Genomic DNA, 24,159 nt, shown 5'->3' with positions numbered 1-24,159 from the left:
AAACATGTCCCAGGCCTGCCACTGCAGCCTGTGTGTGCAGTTTTAAACTGCCATTTCGACTGCGCAAATAAATCTCTTGCCAGGCCTAAACCTCCCCCTCTGCACTTCTAAGGCACTGGTTCAGCTCACACACAAAGGACTTCACACTAGCCTATTGTGCCCCCTGACAGACAGAGCAGGACCGGGGCAGAAATGCATGAAATTGCAGACACTTCAATTGGGGAAATCTCCAGAAGCTTCTCCCACTTCATAATGTGTGCACCAGGTACGAAATTGGGACCCTTATATCCACTCTTCAGGACACTCCTGGACCTGTGGATACCACAGAAGAAGCTGCACTGCTGCTCTAGGCCTGCCTTGCTTGCTGAGAAGGAAGACTGAACGTGCACCCCTCAACCCAGACTGGAGGGACTCCAGGGGCCAGCTGACTGACCAGTTCTGAGCTATGGGGGCATAAGAAGGTCCAGAGGCCTCCCTGCATCTGCCCAGCTGTCCTGATGCTTGGAACTGGCAACTGGAACTACCTGTGCCATGCTAGTCTCTGCTGGAGTGAGCTCCTGATCCTCAGGAGGTGCTCTCATGTCCTAGACCCTTGTTGTGGCATCAGTTGAGCTCCTCCTAGGAACAAGAAAGAAATTCTGAAGTTTTTTACTTTTCATGACCACGAACGGGCCTGTTTGTATGAAGATCTTGCCACCCTTGCCGTGTGCCAATGCAAAGCTCATGTAAACCTGACCCTTCGAGCTACAGTGACTGCCAGAGCAACCGGCACATGCAAGATCTGCACTTCGCGCTATAGCATTGACAGCTTCGGTGATCGCCAATGTGAATCTCCAACAACGATCATCTACCAACATCCAACAGGATATTTTTGCTGCAGCGACAACCATCCTTGATGCCCGGCTTGATGTTTGTGCGAAAGCGACAACCATCTGAGATACTCTGCTTGCTCGTCGCAATCTCCTCCACTCCGACCTGTACTCTTCGCGCTAGACTTTAGAAGGTAACTCTTTCAGCGGGACTAACCTGGTCCCTGTAGCTGTACTAAATCCATCGCAGTCTTAAGAACTTGAGACTTTCACCAGATCTGATAACCGTGAGTGGCACTTTATGCTTTAGGGCGCTATACTTACTGTAAATCTTTAACTTTTATATCTCTGGTTCTACTGATTGGATTTTTGTTGTTTCGGTGCCAAATAATGTATAAAATTTTCCTGAATTGGTGTGGTATTTTTCTTGTGTTGTTATTACTGTTTGAGTGCTGTGACAGGATGATCCTGACGTGAGGCAGGACCCCTGCTTATTCCAATGACAATGTACTTTAAATATACACAGTAACTGTCATCCCATGTAATTAATGCTCATGTGAGCCCTCTTTTCTTTATCAACAGGTTGTGGATTGCTTAATTTCACTTCCAGATATCTATAAATACTGGCTAGTGGGGCAAGGGGCTTTACTTTGGGGGTTGTGTTTCCTTGATTTGATGGATTGCTGGATGTATGCTTATTTAAAACTAAATGCTAAAATTAGATGGAGCTGATGACAATGCCTGGGTTGGCAGGCTTCACACTGCAACCATTCCCTACAGCACTAGGTGACCTAATGGTCCAATAAAATGTTCCTGGTTTTATGGTTTATGCTGCAGTGTTGGGCGGCCAGGTTAGTTCTAAAATCAAAGCTGGGGATGGGAGTTTTACTGGGCCCTTGGATAGTGCAAAAATGTGTCTAAGTGATTAATATGCGATTGATTTGTAAGTGAATGTGGACGATACCTGCGCATACCAAATGCCTTATGGATGCGAGAGGTGGGAACACAATGTGGAGTTGGAATAGGAGTTGGGTTCCTCTTCTCGATGTTGAACACATTTTTTCCACAAACACTTTGGTGAAGGGTCAATATGTCTGTATGACATAGAACATTAGGGAACTGGGCACTCCGGCTAAGGGGCAACAAGTTCACTCCCTTATGAAGAGTTGCTATTGCCTGCTTGGAAGAAAAACATTTGACTGACTTAGAGTTGAGCAAATTGAGAAGGAAGGGGCATGGGCAAATTTATGGTACCATTTACTCAGTGTTTTCTAGGGGCAAACTTATCTGGATAGTGTCGAGAGTACCCTACATTGTACATGGATCTCATGTCGCTAGTGAGGGTTGCTACACAATCCTAGATGGCAGTCTGTATGGTAGGTCCCTGGTGCTCGCCAGTATTTACACACCTAACATGCAACAGATGGCCTTCCTTGAGGCTCTAGACCCCTTGTGTGTGAAGTATATTATGTTGCGAAGGTTATGGGGAGGAGACTTTAATATGGTGATCAACAATGTATTGGACAGGTCCCTTCTATACAGTGGATCTCAGACCATACAGCTTGATGGCAGGTTCAGGAGATGGTTGCAGCAGTGGCAATGGTATGACTTTTGGGGTCAGCTGCATACACAAGATAGACAATACTTTTTCTATTCCTCAAACAACATGGTGCATACCAGACTTGAATTGTTCTTGGGGGTGATGACATAATGATTATGGTGCGCAAAGTGGAATGCTTGGGCCGAGTCGCATCTCAATCAAGCAATCAGGGGAGTGTAAGCGCGCTACTCACCAGTGAGGGTCTCAAGGCGCTGAGGGGGGATTGAGGGGTCCGTAGATCGGTTTAGCAAAAGAGCCAGGACTTGAGGGTCTTCCTGAAGGTGTTCAGGGAGGGGGCGCATCTGATGTCTGCCGGTAGCTCGTTCCAGGTCTTGGCTCCAATGTGAGAGAAGGATCTTCCGCCTGCTCTGGCTCTGTGGATGTGCGAGGTTTCAGCCAGTGTGAGGTTGGAAGATCGGAGGTTTCTTTTGGGTACATGGAAGTTGATTCTGTTGTTGAGGTATTTGGGTCCGTTGTTGTGTAGGCATTTGTAGGTATGGGTGAGGACTTTGCAGGTGACTATTGTAAGACCTGGGGTCTCCAGGCCCTATGGGGCGGTAACGTGACACGAGCGGTCGGGCCACCAAAGGTCTGTGTGTAAAGCAACCATACAACACGCACCTCACATGGGACAAGGAACACACACAATAAGTGACGCCACACGGTAGGAGTTAAGTAAATACTCAAGTTTATCCAAGCAGAGCACGTTAGATGCAGTTCATGAGGTAGCAGTACATTTCATAAGCTGGTAATACCACAAATGACATTCAGTATACTTCAGTACTGCCTGAGGTACCATTACCCTTCACCTGGAGGTACATGCGCGCTTCGCTTTCCTGTAGCGCCTGAGGGAGGTGACGATGGCGCTAGGCGCGCTAACTGGTGACGACCTCAGAACGGGGCATCTAGCATAGGGCTACTCGTAATAGATGTCATTTAGCATTTCATTATGGAGCATGAATAACAGCGCGCTACTCGTAATCAATAGCACGTAGTACTTCAACATGGGCGTAAATAACAGCGCGCTACTCGTAATCAATAGCACGTGGTACTTCAATATGGAACATGACTAACAGAGCGCTACTCGTAATCACCAATACGTAGCACTTCAATATGGCACATGGATAACAGAGCGCTACTCGTAATCACCAACACGTAGCACTTAAATATGGCACATGAATAACAGAGCGCTACTCGTAATCACCAACATGTAGCACTTAAATATGGAACATGAATAACAGAGCGCTACTCGTAATCACCAACACGTAGCACTTAAATATGGCACATGAATAACAGAGCGCTACTCGTAATCACCAACACGTAGCACTTCAATAGGCACATGAATAACAGAGCGCTACTTGTAATGGTGGGCGCTGAGTACTTCAATGTGGGGTAGGACAGTAAATGCACCTCACGGAGCTTTTAGCAGGAAGCGCCCGGGACGGGAGGAGCGAGTCTCTCGGCTCCGGTGCAGTTCGTAGGGCACCTCGCTTCAGAGCAGTCACGGGGACACAAGGAGAGGATCCCTCGGCGGGGTCTCTCCTTCGCGCTGGCAGGGGGAACTCCCACGGAGAGGGGACCCGGGCTGAGGGTGCGGTGCGGTTCCCGACCAGTAGGGGGCACACCAGGGGCAATCCCAGCCTCCGGGCTTACCTTGTTCTCGGCGTCCGACGGCGTCCGCTCCAGCGACGATGGGGGAACTCGGCCCCAAGCCTCGCGCACCTTCTCTCACAGCTGCGACGGCAGCGGCGGGGCCCCAGGCTTCTCACGGGCCTCGCGACTCTGCAGGGCACTTCTTCCGGCCTCCGGGCAGCGGCGGTGAGCGCGCTGGCTTCCACGTCACAGGGGGGGCTCAAGTTAAGGTTGGGGACTCCGCGCTCAGCGGAGCACGCTGCCGGGGGTCCCAGGCCAAGTCAGGGAGCGCAGGGGTCACAGCGCTAATACCTGGTCGATCCCCGGTGGCTCTTCAACCTGCTTTGCATACGGCTTCAGGGGTCAGTCTGGACACGCAGTCTCAGTGCTTGGCATATAAGTTTAAGAGTTCAATCTGGACACGCAGTCTCAGTGCTTGGCATATAAGTTTGAGAGTTCAATCTGGACACGCAGTCTCAGTGCTTGGTATATAAGTTCTGTTCTCAGATGTTAGATAGAGTCTTGTTGGCGCAGATGTATCTGGCGCCCTTAAAGGGTTCTGTTACAGGGGGGTAGGGATGGAGAGGGCGACTAGATCCTTCCTAGTCAGGCTGGCAGAGGGTCTCTGGGTCCTCCTACTGCTGGGCAAGATCAGTGGGTTTCACAGGGTCCCTCACTCACTTAAGAGGCAGCACCTAAATCCTGTCACTCTCAGAGGCATAAGTCCCTGGCTAGGCCCTACCGCCTACACTCCTGGTGGATTCTTCCAGCTCTGCTTCACCCCAATGGCCAACTCACCACAAAAGTTTCCCTCCCACTCTTAAGTAGCCCTAGGTCAGGTGACCTCTAGCCAAGGCGGCAAAAGAAAAACCACACCTCCCTTCTAGAAGGTTCCAGCACTTTCCAGGAGCTTCCCCACTCTACCTATGGGACAAAAAGGCGGGCTGGAGTCGCAACATTGTTGTGGGGTTCCAGCCAGCTCCTGGCAGCTAGGGTGCTACTATGAAAGACCACTCTGCAGTAGCAGGGGCCTGTGGCAGCCATCTTGGGAGAAGGGAGCACCTGCACCTTAACACTGATTGGCAATGAAAAGGCGCCCGGAGACCTAGTCCAACATAAAAATGAGGGTGGAAAAAATGAGGCACGATACAAAAATAGAAGGGGAGACCACCCTAGGGCTGACAGGTCCAACAACTATTTTCTCCACAGGGAGCCAGTGGAGTCTTTGTAGGTGCTGGCTGAAGTGTTTGTGCCAGGGGATGCCGAGGACGAGTCTGGTGGTGGTGTTCTGTATTGTCTGGAGTTTGCGGGTAGGGACTTGTTGATGCCGACGTAGAGTGCATTTCCGTAGTCCAGTCTGCTGGTGATAAGTGCATGGGTGACTGTCTTCCTTGACTCAGGGGGGATCCACTTGAAGGTCTTGCGGAGGATGCGGAGGGTGTTGAAGCAGCTGGAGGGGACGGCGTTGGCCTGTCGGTTCATGGTGAGTGATGAGTCAAGTTCGATGCAGAGGCATCTGACCATAGCTCTGTAATGCTGATGCTGACATGGAATAGACAAGCCTGTGATCCCTACCTGCTGCTTGCTGGTGGCGGCGCTTCAAGACTATTACTTTTATGAGAACATGGGCACCAGCTGTGACTGTACAATAGAATAGGAGGCTTTTAAAGTGGTGCTTCTGGGAAACTATATTAGGACCTCTTACAGAGTCCAGCAGGTGCTACGTACAACATTTTTGGAACTTGAGTCCACAGTCACAGCTTAAGAGAAGAAGTCTATTCTTGAGACTAGCCCTCCTGCCAGTACAGAAAGAGCATGATTCAAAAATGCCTCGGGACGACTACTGAGAATATGTGGTGAAGTAGCATGACAAAGGGATAGAGCAGGGCGCCTGCTGGTTTGGATTTTGCACCTGGAGTCGACAACAACTCTGATACGCACGATTCACAATCGGAATGGGATCCTGAGCCATACCCAACAGGAGGTAATTAAGGTGTTTTCAGATTCATATACAAACCTTTACTTGATTTAGATATGGCGCCTCTGATGCGTGTGACCAAGGCCCAGCCACAGATGCTGAATGCACCATTTACAGTGGAGGAAATAAGAGCAGTGATCAAGCATCTGGCCTGTATGACCTGCCCTCAGAATTTTATGCCACCCATGGGTCTAATTTTACACCATAGTTGCTGAATATTTATAAGTATAAATTAATGGGTAATAAGGTTACCACATAGATGTCATATAGTGTCCCTATACAGACACACTGCAGCTCTATATCTGCATGATACAGAATACGCTTTACCTGAGGTGATAATGCTGTTGAGTGAATTTTGGGCAGTCTCCGGGCTCTAGATCATCCTGAATAAATAATGCCTCTTTCCGCTGATGCCAGCAATCCAACCTGGATGGTTGGAAGCACAACACCCCCACTTGGTGACGTAGCCTGACACATTTAGATACCTAGGGGTTCAGGTCTACCAAGATACTGTGCAAGGCAGTTGATAACCTTCTGGTGCGGCCATCCTCTCTCACCGATGGGATGCATAGAGATGGCAAAGACGCTGTTCCTACCCTTCTGGTATATTTGTTTACCAGTGTATTGATACTGTTCCATGTGGTGCATTTTGGTGAGCTCAACACCCTGATGACCCAGTTGGTGTGGGGAAAGGGAAGAAGAAGGGTGACTATAAAAGTGTATGGCAACATTGGACAATGAATGGAGAGCTGGGAGCTTCAGAGACATATTATTTGGCTGCTCAATTAGAATGGCCTATGAAATGGTTATCGGAGGCACGCGATAATGAACGTAAGGAATTGCTGGCAGCCCTCTGCCCTACGACAATTTACCAAACGGTCTTTGGGGCTGCCCCCTTCCCAATAGAAGGACCGAAATCTCTGAAGGCCATTCTGACACTTGGTCTTGAAATGCCTAAGTCCTACAGAGGTGTACACTGCAAAGATCCTACTATGGATCCTTCCTGAATTCAAGAAACTTACTAGATCTCATTACTTAGGGCATGGGCAGAAACTGGCATGGGTGTGGTGAGACCTGTATTCCAATGGCACACTTCATACGTATGATAAGCTAACAGATCTGTGGGATCTGAGCACAGACCATTTACTTACACATAGTGCCCTTCTCCCTCACTCCCTCAAAGGTATGTAACTGGTTTACCAGTTGTGCTTTCCACTTTTGAGACCCCTATATTGAAAGTTAGCACAGCTTTTGATGCACTGTGCAAAACAGGTGACTTTGCAGAGCAATTGCCCAGTAAAATTTCTTAATTTTGTTGTAAAACAAAAGGTTGAATGTAATCATGAACGCCATTTAAGGGTCGCCAGGGGCCCCAGTTGCAACCCCTGGCTTCCCCCTTGCTACCCATGCGACCCCTAGCCTCAGAGGCTGCAGGAGAAGCGCTAGGAGTAGAGGGAAGCAGGGCTGTCAGAGCTGTTTACTCTGTATCCACGCACCCCTTCTTCATGGACCTCATAGAGGCACTCTCTCGCTCATGGAGCGCAGCAACAATAGTGCTTTGATGTGGAGAGTCAAGTCAAGTCAGAGATACTTATATCGCGCACATATCACTCAGAGAGTCTCATGGCGCTTGCAGAAACTCCGAAAAGAAAGAGGACCACAAATTAATTGCCGAAGAGCCAGGTCTTTAACTTCTTACGGAAGTCACCGTGATCAGGCATGTTACGGAGATGATAAGGCATCTTGTTCCATGAAGAGGGGGAGCAAGCTGTGGATCATTAAACAAGAAAGTTAACAGGGGAGGCCCCAGCCATGACCTTGTTCTGCTTTTCAGGTGAATTGAAGAGAACACGTTTTTCAGGCTTTGGTGGAATGAGATTTAGACCCTTTTGTTACACGTATATTATTTCTGATTTGAAAGGCACAAGCACCCCAAGCCTTCTTGCACGTAACACCTGAAACTATGTGATTAATTGCAGGGATGTTTAGGTTTGTAAATATGAATAGGTTCCACATTGAAATACAATTTTTGTAAGATCCCTGGCAACTGCAGTCTAAAGCTATAACCAGCTGAGCTATTAGCAAATTAAACACAACCACTGTAATCAATAACAGAAATACATAAATACCACTGGTGATACCGCTGCCGAACTGGACCAGAATCTCCTGTGGAATCTCTAGAGTCAAAACCATGGTACCTGATCCCGGTAGAGCTGCCCAGCATAGAATTTGTCAAGCATAGATTGTGTACGGGAAGGGAAACCTTCCTGTACGATACCTATGCTTTAATACCCCCCCCCCCCCTTTTATGCGTGCTCTGCAGTGCAGCACAAAGGCAAAGTTGGAAAAATGAGGAGATTTTTAAAGTTGCCTAACTGTTACATCAGGAGGCATTCATTTTGTTTTCGCAAATCCCTGTCTACAAATGTTAGTGGATAGGGGTTTCCATAAAAACCTGTGGGTGGTTGTATGGGAATGCCCACATACAACCTATGTTATGCCCCTTTGACGTCAAGTAGTGCTTTGCACTACTAAGTGCTATTTTGGGCAACACCCCACAGCAAGTCATGATTTGTGTTGGAGCGTAAATCCGACAACAACTTTTTGCACAAGGTTTGTGTCTCTTTTGTGACGAAACCAAGTGCAAGTGTTAGTAAAACTGGACAAGGTGTCCTTTTATCATGGAATAAATAATATTTTAACTCTAGAGGTGTAAGTTATGTGTTCCTGGTGTTTAGAAATCAGAGGTGTTATCATACAGGATTGAAGTGCAAGGTGTGCACTGTGTGAGTCCCAGTACTGAGTTACAAGTGCTGTCGGACGGCAGGCTCAGTTGTAACTGCGCAGTTAATAGCGATTAACTAATGTTTACCTATTGTATCTACATCACACATACATACATACGCCAACACATATAACAGCTCCCTAGTTAATATACGGGTGGTAAATAAACTAGATTTTAACATTGTCAGTAACGTCCTTGCTATTTTATTAATCTTCAACTTATTGTATATTTTTTAAAACAACACTAGTGTTGTCACTTTCTGTGATGTCATCAGGGTCAAAGGTCATGTGACATCACTTCCTTTGATGTCATCAGGGTTATACGGTGAGTGCTGTTCCTTCCGCTACTCTTGGAATTTTGGAGATTTGACGTCCATGAATGTGATCTTGAACTTTTTATTGAACTCTTTATTGAGTTGCAACATTGCTAAAGTACTGTATGTTTTCAAAGGATGATAGAAAGTTGTTTTGCTTCCAATGATCTCCACAGGTATATATCTAGTTACACTTAATAAGGTAGAAAACTAAACAATACAAAAACAGTTTACAGTATGAATATTTTTAATTTGCCAGTGTAATTAAATCCCTTTGTCTTACTTGCAACTTCGAACAGCATTTAATTGTGAGAACAAGGCTAATAGAGCATAAGTGACTATATACATAACGGTGCTATAAAGGCAAGGGCTATCAGATACCTACAGCATGCAAGATGACTCTGGTGCTGTACCAGGGCAGCAGCCTTTACCACGCAGACGTTTCTATGCAATGCCTTTACCACACATCCTTTACCAGGCAGGTAAGTACCACGCTGGTAAGTGCAGAGTATAGGAATTTATCATTACAGCACTTCATTTACATCGCAGTACTTTGCCATGTAGATAATAAAAAAAAAAAAATAACATGATATTTGTTATGTTAAGAAAATAAAATTTTTAGGTTCGGGTATATGTAAGTGTAATTTTAGGGTTATGGGGTGGATATAATTAAAGTGAGATAAAGGTGAGTTTAGGGGATAGTATAAGTAAAGGTAATTAAGGGCAACTTTAGGGTTTACGTTGGAGGTTAAGATAGATAAAAGTGGTTTTAGAGTTTAGGGGTGGGTAGCAGAAAGGACAGGTAGGTGTAATTTTAGCGTTTAAGGAATGGTAGAGGTGCAGAAGGTAGGGGCAATGTTAGGGTTTAGGAGAGGGTAGAGGTAATAGGAGGTAAGGGTGATCTTAGGGATTAAGGGTGGGTAGAGGTAAAGTAGGAGTAAGATTTACAAAAAGAGGGCACAAAACAAAACCGCCTCAATATATTTTATATATATATTCACTTAAAAAACCATAGGTTTCACACACGTTATAGTTAGGAATTAGCATTTAAAAAACCTTGCAAATTCACTTAAAAAACCATAGGTTTCACACAGGTTATAGTTAGGTGGATATTTCACTCGTAAAAAACCAATGAAATTCCCCCGTTATAGTTAGTTCAGATAACTATAACTCGCACGCCCGCAATCCACTGCTCATGACGTCACATATTACATCAGTCATGACATGGTCAGTGGCATCACTCATGACATCACTGATGACATCATCCTTGTGATAGAGTGGCGGTCGCGCGAGTTATAGTTATCTGAACTAACTATAACGGGGGAATTTCATTGGTTTTTTACGAGTGAAATATCCACCTAACTACTATAACCTGTGCTAATTCCTAACTATAACGTATGTGAAACCTATGGTTTTTTAAGTGAATTTGTACGGTTTTTTAAATGCTAAGTTATGCATTTATTAATTATTATTTTTTTCAAGGTTTTTCACCGTGCGCGCACGGTGCGCGCACCCCGCGATTTTTAAAAAAAAAATTACATGTTTTTTTTCCCCTTGGGGGTCCTTCTGTGACCCCCTGACAAAGGCTAGGGGATCAGGAACACTCTTCCCTGCCCCCTTTTCACGTTTTCCACCTTTTTTCCCCCTTTCCTTTTCAGTGCGAGAGACAAAATGGCGGCCGACACTTCCTGATTTCGACCGATTCGAATGTTTACCGACATCTAACAACCAATCAGAATTTCGCTCGCGCACGGCACGGTGCGCGCATGTGCGCGCACGGTGCGCGCACGGTGCGCGCGAATAGATATTTATACGCTTTTAAATGCTATTTTCTCAGGAAAAACTGAACAGATTGACACCAGACCTGCAAAAGGCACTTCCCTGACCTAAGGACTACCTCTCTGCCAAATTTCAAGTAATTCTGTTCAGCCGTTCAGGCTGTACCTTTGACTATCGGTCCTATGGAAAAATGCATGAGGAAAATGCGTTTTGGGACCCCCCTTTTTTCTCGGCCCCTGCTTGACGAATCACCCCAAGACTTTCAGGGTAGGAGCTGAGCGAAGCGCCCCATTTGTTTTGAAAATTTCGCGAGGACTCGTCAACCGGCGCCAAAGTTATTCAAAATAGAATTTTGAGATTCCTATGGAAACACGATCCTAACTATAACTATCTACTGGCGACTGCCAGTAGATAATATATATATGTACATATATATATATATATATATATATATATATATATATATATATATATATATATATATATATATATATATATAATGCAGTGCCTGTCGCAACTGTGTAGTTGTATTTTTCCATAAGAGGAGCGTTTTTTTAGTTTGCTAATAACTCTAGCATATAAAATTTTGTAAAAATAATTCCACCCAGCTCAGCTCCCTACTGGAAAGTTTTGGGGTGGTCCGTCAAATGGGGTTGAAGAAAAGGGGGGTGAGCAAATCAAAGTTGGAGAGAGAAGAAGCAACATTAATGGGTCAGGTGGGAGGCAAAAGAAGCAACATGAACAGGGTTTGGGGTGGGAAAAGAAGCAACATGGATGGGAATGGGGGAGCATATGGACTGGGGGCTGTTAGAAGAAACAACATGGACGGGGAGCAGGGGGGAAGTGGAGAAGAAAGAATTGAAAAAATAATGCACCAGCAGTGGAAAGACCTTAATATATTTGAAACAATCAGTACTTGGTCTGTGCTTCTGTAGAAAGAAGATGAAGTGAAAACAGCTCAGACTGCCCAATAAAATGGCATTAATTAAGAATGAAAATCAAGCCCACGAATGGCAAGCAATGGGTGGGCTCAAAGCCCCTTATTCAAAACAATGTCTCTTGCAAGTGAAAGATCATGCATTAGTGCACATGTGCTTATGCAGGCAAGACCTGAAAATACAAGAATTGGGTAGCACAAAATTTCTTACGGCCAGCTGCATGATTTGCTGTTGGAGAAGGGTAATGCTCCTGAGTACTGCACCAGACTCTGAGGTTTTGGAAACTTCCAAGAAATACTGTTTAGCAATGCCTGAAAACTATATGTAGTTTTAGGCAATTTACTTGTCACATTGTGCTGTAAATTGTTTTACTCATTTCTGTGTATTGTATTGACATTCTTCAAGAGGTATTAATCAGTTCCAATTTAAACTTCAAATACACTCCATAATAAGGTAGCTCAAAGTGCATTGAGGAACTATTGATTTTGAACCACAACGGTGATGGAACTGTTGTACATACACTGCTACAAATGCTCTCCAGCTACACATCTGTACCTTTGGACAGCTGTGTAGGGATCAGTGTATAGTTCTCACCTTGCCAGCGGGGGACGCTGTCCTGCCACATTCTACATTTGAAAAGACCAGCCTATTACACAACTCTTGGAGTTTAAATATAGGAATTTCATTTAGTTATTATTTCAAGAATGTGATTTTATTTGCAACTTTATTTTGTGTTTCTTTAGTGTGAACTGATATTTGAATTTGTTTCATCAGGATTAGGAAAGATCAAGATTGAACCTAAAATAAAAATACTAATACAATCATCCTACACAAATTGTATTATTGCTATGCAAATTAAATCTTGACTTGACTGCATAATTATGGTTCATTAATTATGAAAGAACCATAATTATATAGCCACATCATGACTCATATTAATAGAAAGGAGTGCCTCAAGGGTGTTATTTTAATGGAGAATAATACTTTTGATTATTCGAACACAAAGGAGTCTTGACAGAAATAAATCCTGAGAAACAATATTGAAATTTCTTCAACTGTGCATGTAGTGATATTGGGCAAGCCGATGTAGGAGCCATAGAGTATACAGCCAGGAAATGGTGCAATCACTGTACTTTGTGTGCATGAGACTGTGCAGGTAGCATGTAGTATGATGTGAGATCGACTAGGGCCCATAGAGTGTACGATGGAGCCAGTGCAGGCCCTCTGGGTATATGAGTGCATGGATGGGAGCTTGTCTTTACAGCCCCTGCACAAAAGGAAATGTTGTAGGATCTCCCACCCACATACAATGCACGTGTGGTGCAAGTGTATTATTGTGTATGTGGGAAAGGCAGCACAGGAACATGGCAGTCTATTTGAGACTTGGCAGCTTGACAGCTGAGCTATAGGTCACCCCTGTGAAACTATGTGAAAACGACAATATATATTTTTTTAAACCACTGTTCGCTTGCCCAAGGCGTTGAAGAGCCCGTAATATCCAGTATGTGAGATGGCACTGAGATTCTTATACACATAATAAATCATGCGACAGAATCAGTAAACACAGGCACGCATAATTAATAGGAGAGGATGTAGCATAACAGTCCGAGCTGTCGAATTTGGAACGAGGGAACCTGGTTTGAGTCTCGGCATGGACTCAACATTCTGTGATTCTGGGCAAAACACTTAATAGCCCAAAGCCTAAAAAACAAAAAACAAAATAATGTGTTCTTGCATAGTGTAATCTGGTGCTCATGTAAAGCACCAGTTTACATTACACAATGTGTCCAGTTTGCGCTATGCAAACTGCAAAAAATAAAAAAACACAAACAGCATAAAGAACCACTAATAACTGAAAGAACCACGAACAACCTACAGGCGAGGAGTGGGTAAAGAAAAACAAACAGTGCCTGAACCAGAGGGCGATTAGTGGAGGGACATTAATTAAAATGAATAAATCTGTGGTTGGGCCATGCTCCCTAGATGAAACAGGAAGTGACGCCAAGGTAAATACTGGCCATGTAAAGTAAAGAAGAGTGACAAAGGGGCCAACACCCGGTACTCAATGGGCAGGATGCAAGCCCCTTCCTGAACACAACAGCGAATCGAGAGTGCATGCGCTAGCATATGCTGCTCATGCAGGCACAACCCTAAAAAAAGACGGGATAGAATTACTCCAAATTTAGCAGAAAGTTACTACTTTGCTCAGAAAGTGTGCTTTTTGTTATTTTGTGTAAATCCGTTCAGCTGTCTTTGAGAAATCTGCATGTAAATTATAATGATATATGGATGGCTGGCCCAGTCGAACTCCATGGAGGTTCCTGCTGTACCGCAAAGTCAAACAACAGATAAATCTGATTGGCTCAGAGGTCTGTTTTCCCTATTCAACTGTTTTGGTTCTGTGGGACCGGCACCGTATGCGGTACCAAGACATCTGATTGACTGGCAGCAACATGATGAAATATGTTGCAGCCACCATTACAGGACTCGGGGAGTTGGTCCTCATGTCCTGGACTTGTCCCTTGGAACTTATGGGAGCAACCAGAAGGACCCCCTGGCGCCCAAAATAAAAGCAAAAATTTGTGTGACATGTACCGCAGTATTTCCATGGTACCCAGTGCGGCCCCTTGGGAGGTATCGCGGGACTCCCACAAGAGAAAGGCACAGCGAGGCCATGCTAGCTTGATTCAGTGGGCGTGGGCAGCACTTGTGCCCACCCCCACGCTGCACACGGCTGAGTGCCTGCAGCGGCTATTAAAAGCCCACTCCTTGCTAACAAGTGCTCATTTTCGGCTGCCTTTAATGGGCGGTAGACCCTGCTATGGCAGACTATAACGTACATAAAAACGTTCTATCCTATAGAGCAGAATGTTCTTATAACCCGTTGTAGCAAGCTAGTGTAGCCAACAGAGCACCAGTGTCTTGTTATAGGATATTGGTCTTGGCCTTTATCTTGGACCTATAATTGTAGATTGTGACTTTAATGGTCACTATAGTCTGTTCTGGTGGATTAGAACGGTATATTACCACTAATAGACAGCGATGGCAAGCAACATTTTTTTTCTTCTATCTTTGAACCATGAAAGGTGGTTCTATAAAGAATCTTTTTTTTTGATGTTTTGAATTTTTTTTCTAAATGTTTCTGGAGTTTTTTGGGTGGGATTCAAATTAAGAAATAAATCAGGGCATCTGAACATGGGCTTCAAAAATGGTCACTAGCAAGTGGGCAGCTACAACTCTGCCTCGAGTTGCAGAACATTGTTCCTCAAAAGAGAGAATTTTCTAACACTTTGCGCAAAACAATTCCAAGATGTCATTAGTCCGGATTAACATCCCTTCGTATTGCCTGTAAAGCTCTTGGGATGGGCTCTTCTGGCTGGAGGGAAGGACTTGCTGCAGAAGTAGACGCTCCTTCTTCCTACCATTTTCACTGTGCAATGCTGGAGTGCCATGAATTAACAGGTTTCCTCATGCAAGAGATACCAAATGAATATGTTTTCTTGGTACACTGGCTAAACTCCTTGTGGCACAAATTTTGTGGACACTTTCTTCTCCCTTACAGGTATGGAAAACTGCCAAACCACAGATTCTGGCATTGTTCTTCTTTCCTCCTCCTGGTCCTGAGAGTCTTGTTCGGATCTCTCATCTCCACCAGATGCCATGTTGTTTAGTTTTGCTCTCCAGAAATAGAAGTAAAGTACTATTCAAAATGAACAGATACTCAAGTCCTAAATCCTAATTAGAATAAAGGGGTGGCAACTTCCTTTAAATACAGCAATACTATTGTTACAAGCAATCCAATGTCTCTTCTCTATGTCACAGGTACCGTGGTGCCATTTTTGGGAACAGTGGTACCGCAACAGTTAAAAATGCAGAAATTCTACAAAAAACATAAAGACATCCTGGTTGTAAAAAGCATGTGAGGAAACCTATCGCCCAAAAGTCAAAATAAAATCACCCCTTCATACTAAGTACAACTTTTTTTTTCTCCAAAGAATTTCCTGGTCTCGTGGTACTCCCACAGAACCCAGAACAGAAAGTATAACTTAAGTGGGATTCTCGTGGTATCCTTTTATCGTTTCTATGAGCCTGAAGGAATACTATGGTACCTATGAGACGTTTTAAAATAAAAAATAAAAATGAAAGCAGCCATTCCATTGGCTATCCTGGAGGCGCTACTCAAAAAAGCCCACACCCTTTAGAAACAACTTCAGATGATTTTGCTAACCACCATTACTGGATTGGTGTTTTACGGAGATTGTTTGCAGAAAATGCAATGTGCAGCCATCATGGTCTCTGCTAAAAGTGGAAAATAGCAGACAACAACTGCAGCATCCATGAAACCTGTTCAAATGTCATCATCTGAACATACCATCTCATTTAATCTTTATTTCGGCATTATTTTAGCCATAAAAGATTACAAATAAAAACAGGCATTTCAACACATAGTATAAAATTGTCAATTCATATTATACACTAAAATTCCAAAAAAACAAGAATAAGCAATCACCCCTGGCTACTATTTGCCATTATAAAACATCTCTTGGACCACGTGGCTATCAGAAACTTCGATAGTGCAAAGACAATATGCCCTGACGTATCGGTCTTGAGAATTCTCAAAGCAACCAAGCATTTGTCAAAGCCCAGGTTCTTGCATAAAGGTACTAACCAGAACTTCCTGGCTTTACTATAAGCAGGACAAAAAAAGAGTATATGGAGTTCATCCTTGTGGACGGCACCACAGCCTGGGCAAGCTTTATTCACGGAGGAGGGCCATTTACTTGTAAAGGCCCTTAGTGGTAGTGTACCATACCTCCATTGAATATAGAGCTTCCTTGCTGCTACTGGATAAATAACATTCAGGAAGTCCTCAAACACATAAGCAGTCTTATTATTTAAAAATAATTTGTCATAATGCCAACTCGTGAATCGTGCAGCCATATGTTGCGTTTGTAAACCCTGAAAGACTTAGTAAGGGATTTACCTGAAACCTCCCTACACGCCTGTTCTGGTTCATACCACAGAGCAGGTAAACCCATTTTCTCCAGTTCCTGTTTCACAAATGCAAGCCATGGTATATTTGCTGCTTTACTATGGCTCAATACGTCCTTCAATTCAAGCCTGTAATTTAGGAGTTCAGGAGTTATCCAGAGCCTCCGCCAGAACCTGAGAGGTTTTAGGGCTAGCTCATCCTGAATGGGACTTAATCCTAGATCTAGCCTTAGTGGTATGAGGGGTGTACTCTGGGGAAGCGCCAATAACTGTCGCATAAAATTACTCTCCACATTTGGGATTTCGAGCCTGCAGGAGTGCCCCCAGAGTTCACCCCCATAGAGAGCCACTGCCCTTACTTTGACTTTATAAATCTCAAGCGCAGGACTCACTGGCTTAAATGTTGATGCATTTGACATCTTAAGGATGCCCCCGATAATTGAGACAATTTGAGTTGGGACTTGACCTGTTGAGGGCCCCAAGAGAGATTTTCATTTATCGTGACCCCTAGGTATTGAAAGGTCTGTACCCTCTCCAGTCTAACCGAGCCCAGGATAGGTGTTAGGCGGGTGGATGCCGGGGGATTAAAGATAAAAAATTTGGTTTTTTTCTACGTTGATTTCTAGACCACGGGAGCGACAAAAATCCATAAACCCGTTCAATACGCGTTGTATCCCCATAGGGGACTTGGAAAGCAGGAGGGTGTCATCGACAAACATTATTGCCGGCACCCTCCTGCCTGCCAATCTGGGTGCGTCGTTATTGGGAACCGCGTCCAGGTGCGATATTACATAGTTCATATAGAGGCAGAACAGGGTTGGTGCCAAAACACAGCCCTGTCTGACCCCCCTGCAAACTGGAAACCTGGAGGACAACACCCCATTTCTCCTGCATCTAACCTGTGTAAAATTCTGTGCATGCAACATCATAAATACCCCCAATATTGCATGTGGGACTCCCATGTCCAAAAGCACCGCCCACAGTTTCCCCCTAGGAACCATATCAAACGCGGACCGGAGGTCCACAAACACCATGTAGAGTCTGCCACCCTCTACTGTGACCGTCCTCCAGTATAGCAGAATTAAACGGAAGATCTGGTCCATCGTGGATGTGTTCCTCCTAAATCCGGCCTGAAATGGGGTGAGAATCTCGTGCTCGTCCATCCACTCCTGCAAACGATCTAGAATTAGTCGTGAGAAGATTTTTGGGGGGACGTCTATGAGGCTGATGGGCCTGTAGTTGACTGGGAGCAGAGGAGAGCCCTTCTTGAAAATTGGGATAATCTCTGCTCCCAGCCAGGTACCCGGCACCTCCATGCCTCCCAAGATTGCATTGTATAGGGTACAGAGGTAAGGAGCCCATATCCTTGGCTGATCCCTAAAAAGGTCGCCGGGGAGTTTATCTAAGCCGGGAGCTTTTCCCGTAGCCAATTTCCCTATGGCAATATAAACCTCCTCGGATGCAAATTCCAGTTCATCATTCTCAGCAACTGGCAGCGTGTGTAACTGTATGCTGTCTAGGCCAGGAGCTGCTGCATATAAGGTCTTAAAATGGAGTTCCCAGACCCCTGCCTCAATATTGGGTTCAATGGCGGATCTGGGCTCACCTGACCCCGTACTGACTATTGCCCAGAATCTACGCGCATCTTTCATGTCTAGGGAGGAGGAAAGATTAAGCCATCTTTTCAAGTCCCACTCTTTCTTAGCATGATTCATTGTTTCTTTATATAATAATCTTAAAGAGCGGATTTTTGGTTTATCTCTCCCATCTTTTACAGCCCCCATGAGCTCCGTTTTTACCTTCCTGCAAGAAACATTATACCAGGAGGATACAGGCACCCTACTCTTCCTGCAAGGGCTGGGCGGGTTAAAAAATTCCAATAGACAGTCTACCAAATCTTGATGCACGGTCAGCATGTTTCCATGCAAATCTGGTGCCAATGTCTGAACCATTATGTCATTGGCCTTCGTGAGGAAAGGTAAAATTGCACTATATAGTTTAGGTAGTGCAACTTGAGAAGCCACCAATTTCCCCCACTTGACCCTACGTCTATTATTGGTGGCTATCAACCCATCTACCATATCTGGGGCAGCTTCATACTCATTAGCCCCTGGGCATGGGAAGTCCATCCTCAGACTCAGTGCGTTATGGTCGCTGTCTGCCCTTGATATCACCTCAAAGTCAACAACCTTCTACCATAGGCGTGTCTCCAGCATAATATAATCCAATCGTGATTCTTGATCTCTCTTATTAAAGGTGCACTTTGAGGGGATATCGGAGGGCGTCCGACCATTACAGGCCCTAATTGAGTTGTTTAGTGTCAGGGTCGTGATCTGCATGGCCAGTGGGGACCAGGACCTTACATAGGGAGACTGGAATGGCGGGATTCCCCAATATTCATCCTCCCCCATTAGCGTTCCCTCGTTCAGCCCTCGCAAGGGCTCAAAGTGACAGTTTAAGTCACCAGCCACCATGTAGTGTGTATCATTACTGAGGGAGTCAAGAAAAATTGACAGCTCCCCAATGGTAGTAGACTCTTTGGCCACACTTGTCGGGCGGGAGTAAACGTTCACGATTGCAAATTTATAAGGGGTTGGCCATGTCAGGAGGACACACTGGATGTCAACAGAGTTGGTCGGGATAGACACACCATTACAGCCTAAATGTAGCCCAACCCAGATTGTAAGGCCCCAGATGGACGCCCTTTCCCTCCCCAGCGGGCAGCGATGTTAAAGGCCGCAAAGCCGACTCTGCATTGGTCCTCCCTAGCCCAAGTCTCCTGAAATAAGCATATATCGTTCCTATCCACAAAAGAGCCCCACTCCGGACAGGCTAATTTATTTGGGAGACCCGCGACGTTCCCTGACATAATAAGCATATGCTTCATATTATCAGGATTATGACGTAGCGTGACTACAGGAATGTTATCACTCCCCAAGGGGTTTACGGCAACGGTGATTTCCTGTGATAATGATGATTTCTGAACCTGGGGTGTCCACCTTGTATCGAGCATATCACTACTCATACTGCTCCCCTGTGGCGGATGATGAGCTCTTAGTAATGCTAGCGCTGAGTGGCTTCCCTTTGAAACCTTAATGGCCTCAGTATTATCATCCTGGCTTAAGGTTTTACCTGAAGATTCCAGCCCGGTTGAGTTCAGTCAATCAACCTGATCTAGGCCGCTAAACCTATTATAACAAGGGATAAGGCTCTGGGCTGACAGATTGTGGCCATACCTATCCTTCCCGCCCCTACCCCCTCGCTGGTATGATACAAAAGACCAGCCATCATCCAGATTTCTCAAGTGTTCGCTGGGGTAAAAAAACGAAAGGGGGCGAGCTTCGATTTTTGTACCTGGGCTGGATACACTCCAGTTGCAGATGTAATCTGCAGTCTGTGGGTCCCTGAAATTGACTAATATACAATCGCCAGTTTAATTTTTTGGGGTACGACCCACCCATCCCACCCTTCGAACCATTGATATTTCACTTGTAATGTACGGGGGGAGTGGCCTATACATATTGAGCCAGTGGGTGGTTTTATTTTTCAAGGAACTGTATGTCTCAACATTCGAAGCACTTATTTCAGGGACCCCAGTTAGAATAGTCAAGTATGGGCTCACCTCTGGTGGTAGATCAATTCTAGGCCTATTTCTAGGTTCCTCTATCGTGCCCCCATCCATCGGTACCCGCCCATCGTGTCTAGCCGTATCAGTATAGCCCACTCCTGCACTATTGGGGACTAAAGTGTGGCTCAATGATTAGAGCGGCAGACCCTGATGCAGAGGTCTAGCCCGGGACCAGGGTTCAATTCCCCGCCTCGGCGGGTCTTGAGCTCAAAATTCCACGGACCTGATAATTCTCACCTCGGTGCCATTCCAATCATGGAGTCCCACTCTGCAACTCTGGGCAATAGCTTGCTTAATCTCCACAACGGCCCCCACAAAGCTAAGGATGCCTGGCCTCCACCTTGGGGGTGCCCAGGAGTGGACGCCTCACAGGGAAAGCCAGGATGGGTTCCACAGCGATACAACACAATTACCATCTATTAGATATGTTGCAGAAATATCTGGTTTGTCATGCATCTCATCCCCTTCAGTTACACTAATTAAACCTCGATCGCCCCGATCTGGTACTTTATTAACGATACAATTTAAGATACCCAATATACCATGCTCAAACTTGGAGAGTTGACACTCAATGTGAGCAAGTCTCTCTTCCAGCGGACGAAGTGAATCAAACAGAAGTGCAGAAATTTTCAAACATAAAGAATCCTCCCCTGGTGATGATACATCCGTAGTTGCAGCCGGACCCTGCGCAATGCCTGCCCCAGGACTTTCTCGTTGTAGGGGTAAATCAGGCATGGCACCTGGCAAGGCATATGCCCCGGATCCCTCATCATCCTTGGAGCCAGTTAACTGTGCGCTGTTACTGCGGCATTTAGATGGTTTAGATGGTTTAGGTGGTTTAGATGGTTTAGCTTTCCTGGCTCCTGCAGTGGGGTACTTCTTTTTCGATATCACACCCGTGCCTTTTCCCCGGAGCTGGCGAGTATTAGGTCTCTCCGTAGTCTTGGACGGCGTAGAATCACCCAAGGTCACAGGGGACCCCTGCTGACTCAAATGACTCAAATGACCATGAGGGGAAGACTCATCCAAATGCTGTGCTAAGGATTGGTTATACACAGACATTTCAGGATTATCAATGTTCAAGTCCTTAGTGGCCTTCGGTGTGCGAGCATTTGCATAATGGCCCATTGAAGACCTTTTGGCCATAGCAAGATCCTGCGAAACTCTACGCTCCATCAAAACAATACCCTGGTTAATCACGGAGTTAGCTCTCAGTATGAAATTGTCCAGGGTGCCCGTTAGATTACCGTTAGGAGCTTTGTTCTGCACTCCTTCCCAGCAATGATTCGAAAAACAAACACACAAAAAAAAGAAATTCTAAAAAGAGTTCTGAATCGGTAACGACACAGTACTTACAGGACGTTTTTGGAGAGGGATCAATTTTCCAAGATGGCGAAAGAGACCCGGGCCGACCCGGTCCGCACGGCGGTGGGCCTTCACAATTGGGTACGTACAGGCAGGGGCGGGAAGAGGTACACAGCTGCACAAAGTTACAAAGTTACAGGGCTGCTGGTCCTCACAGTCCCGTCCCAACACTCCCCCCGTGGTACGTAGTACAAAGTCCGGAGCAACTTCAAACAGAATGAAATGAGGATTCAAAGGCATCAGAGAACAGAGGCCAGAAGTAGCTACGGCAGACGTAACCAACCGACCAAGTAGCGGTATCCGTCAGTGGCTGAGCCTCTCACCTCTCGCCGGCTCTCCAATGTGGGGGGAAGAAAGTGAATAGCGCTCCTACGCGCGGATATGGCCAAAATAGCGGCCCAGATGGCCTCTGAAGTAGGAACCTCACGAAAGCTCTTCCGAGGAAACGGGCAATGTAGTTTCGGTACACGCGTGCCGTTATCCGGCGTCCTGAGAACGGGCAGCCGCCCGGAGTCCTCTCACTTGATGACACCCCCCCAGATTTCCTCGTGTTCAATTGACAATTATTATAGAAAGCAACACTTTAACCCACCCTCATAAAGACCATGACATCTTATTTAGACATGCAGCAAGTTGCGATGGCCAGAATCGTATGTATGCTTTAAAGTGCCTCTGTGGGCTTCTGTATGTTGGAGAAACTTGTGCGCATTCTGAAACAGCGTTAGCTTTAGATGGATCGTGGCTTTAACGCTTACCGGTGACAACCGTTGAACGAACGCTAGCGTCCTCCTCGGGGAATCGAATTCTTGTGATACTGTTGAACATACCTCTGCAGCACCACAAGAAGCAAAGCCAGTGATGGAAAAACTGGTGTGGCTGTTCTTCGGCCCTACAGCTGGCAGTAAACAAATGTGTGCACAGAAGGTTATGTGTACTGTGTGCCAGAAAGTGCTTCAGCGAAGACTGGCCAGCATTCAATGGGAACCACTAGAATGTGGAAGCACCTGAGAGTTGTGTGCCCAAAAAGCATAGTGCGTGCAGAGACGCAGGAGAAGCAAGCTGTAGAAAGAAAACCGACTGCTCCGGAGGAAATGCTGCAAGAGGAGTGAGAAAATGATTTTAAAATGTTGCTGATTTCTTTTGCATTTTGGCCGGGGAGGTGGGTTCTCTGGGTCCCCACCAAAAGGGCCTAGAAGGGCAGGGTATCCCTATCCTGCCCCCTTATATTACTTTTTTAAACTTCAGGACAGTAGACTAAGTCCTTGAGTCCTGTAATATCTGCCAGCAACATTTTTCTGATGTTCTTGTCAGCCAATCAGAGCGCTCGCTCCCGCTGGAGTTAGACTCCCAAAGGAGAAAATTGACCCAAGGGTAAGAAAATCTCCCTGGTCCAATCGGAACGCTCCATTTTTAAATTGACACTTCCGCAAGAGTCTCTCGCTTGCGGACCCAACCGTCCACATATACAAACATTCTTTACCCTTAATTTCTAAATAATTACTGAACGGATTTACACCAAATCACAAAAAACACTATCTGTTTACCAAGATCAAGCTTCCTGCCAAATTTGGTGTTATTCTGTTCAGCAGTTTTTGCTGTAGCCCTGCTTAAAGAAGTCTATGGAAAATGCGTTAGGATTTTGCATTTTGAGACCCCCTTTTTTCTCAGCCTCCCTTGACGCATCACCCCAAAATTTCCAAACACAAACAAGGCAAAAAGGCACTTTTTTGGTAAGTTTCATGGAGATTCGTCAAATGATGCCAAAGTTATTAGCATCACAAGAAATGCATTTCCTATGGAAACACTGACTTAAATATAACTACTCAGTGATGACCGCCCTCGGTAATATATATATATATATGTGTGTTTATGTTTAGGGTATATATAGAACGAATGGCTGCCAAAGGTCTTCCCAGGGCAAGCGGAGCAAACCAATACTAAAGCCACGGGAGGTTAATGATATTGAGTAAAGAGTTAGGTCTTAACCTTTTTTCGGAAAATAGGTTCAGCTGCTACGAATCTACATTCCCTTGGCATAGAATTTCATAGCTTGGGTGCCAGGTGTGTAAAGAATCTGCCACTCATGCACCTATTCACCCTTACCAGTACAGACCGTCACAGATTCAGTTATAGAGACATAGACACACTTACACATCCACTCATACACCAATACAGCTACTGACACAGTAAATCAGTTAACCATACACCTACTCCCACACCTCCTTACTCACCCATACAGTTACTCACACAGCCACTAACCCACCCATACACTTACTCACATAGCCACTCAGTTACTTATACATATACTAATACATATGGTCACTAACCTATACAGTGACT

Source organism: Triturus cristatus, chromosome 8 (assembly GCF_964204655.1).
Source record: "Triturus cristatus chromosome 8, aTriCri1.1, whole genome shotgun sequence".
NCBI classification, from domain to species: Eukaryota; Metazoa; Chordata; class Amphibia; order Caudata; family Salamandridae; genus Triturus; species Triturus cristatus.
The sequence above is the reverse complement of the archived record's forward strand: the minus strand, read 5'-3'. Positions refer to the sequence as shown.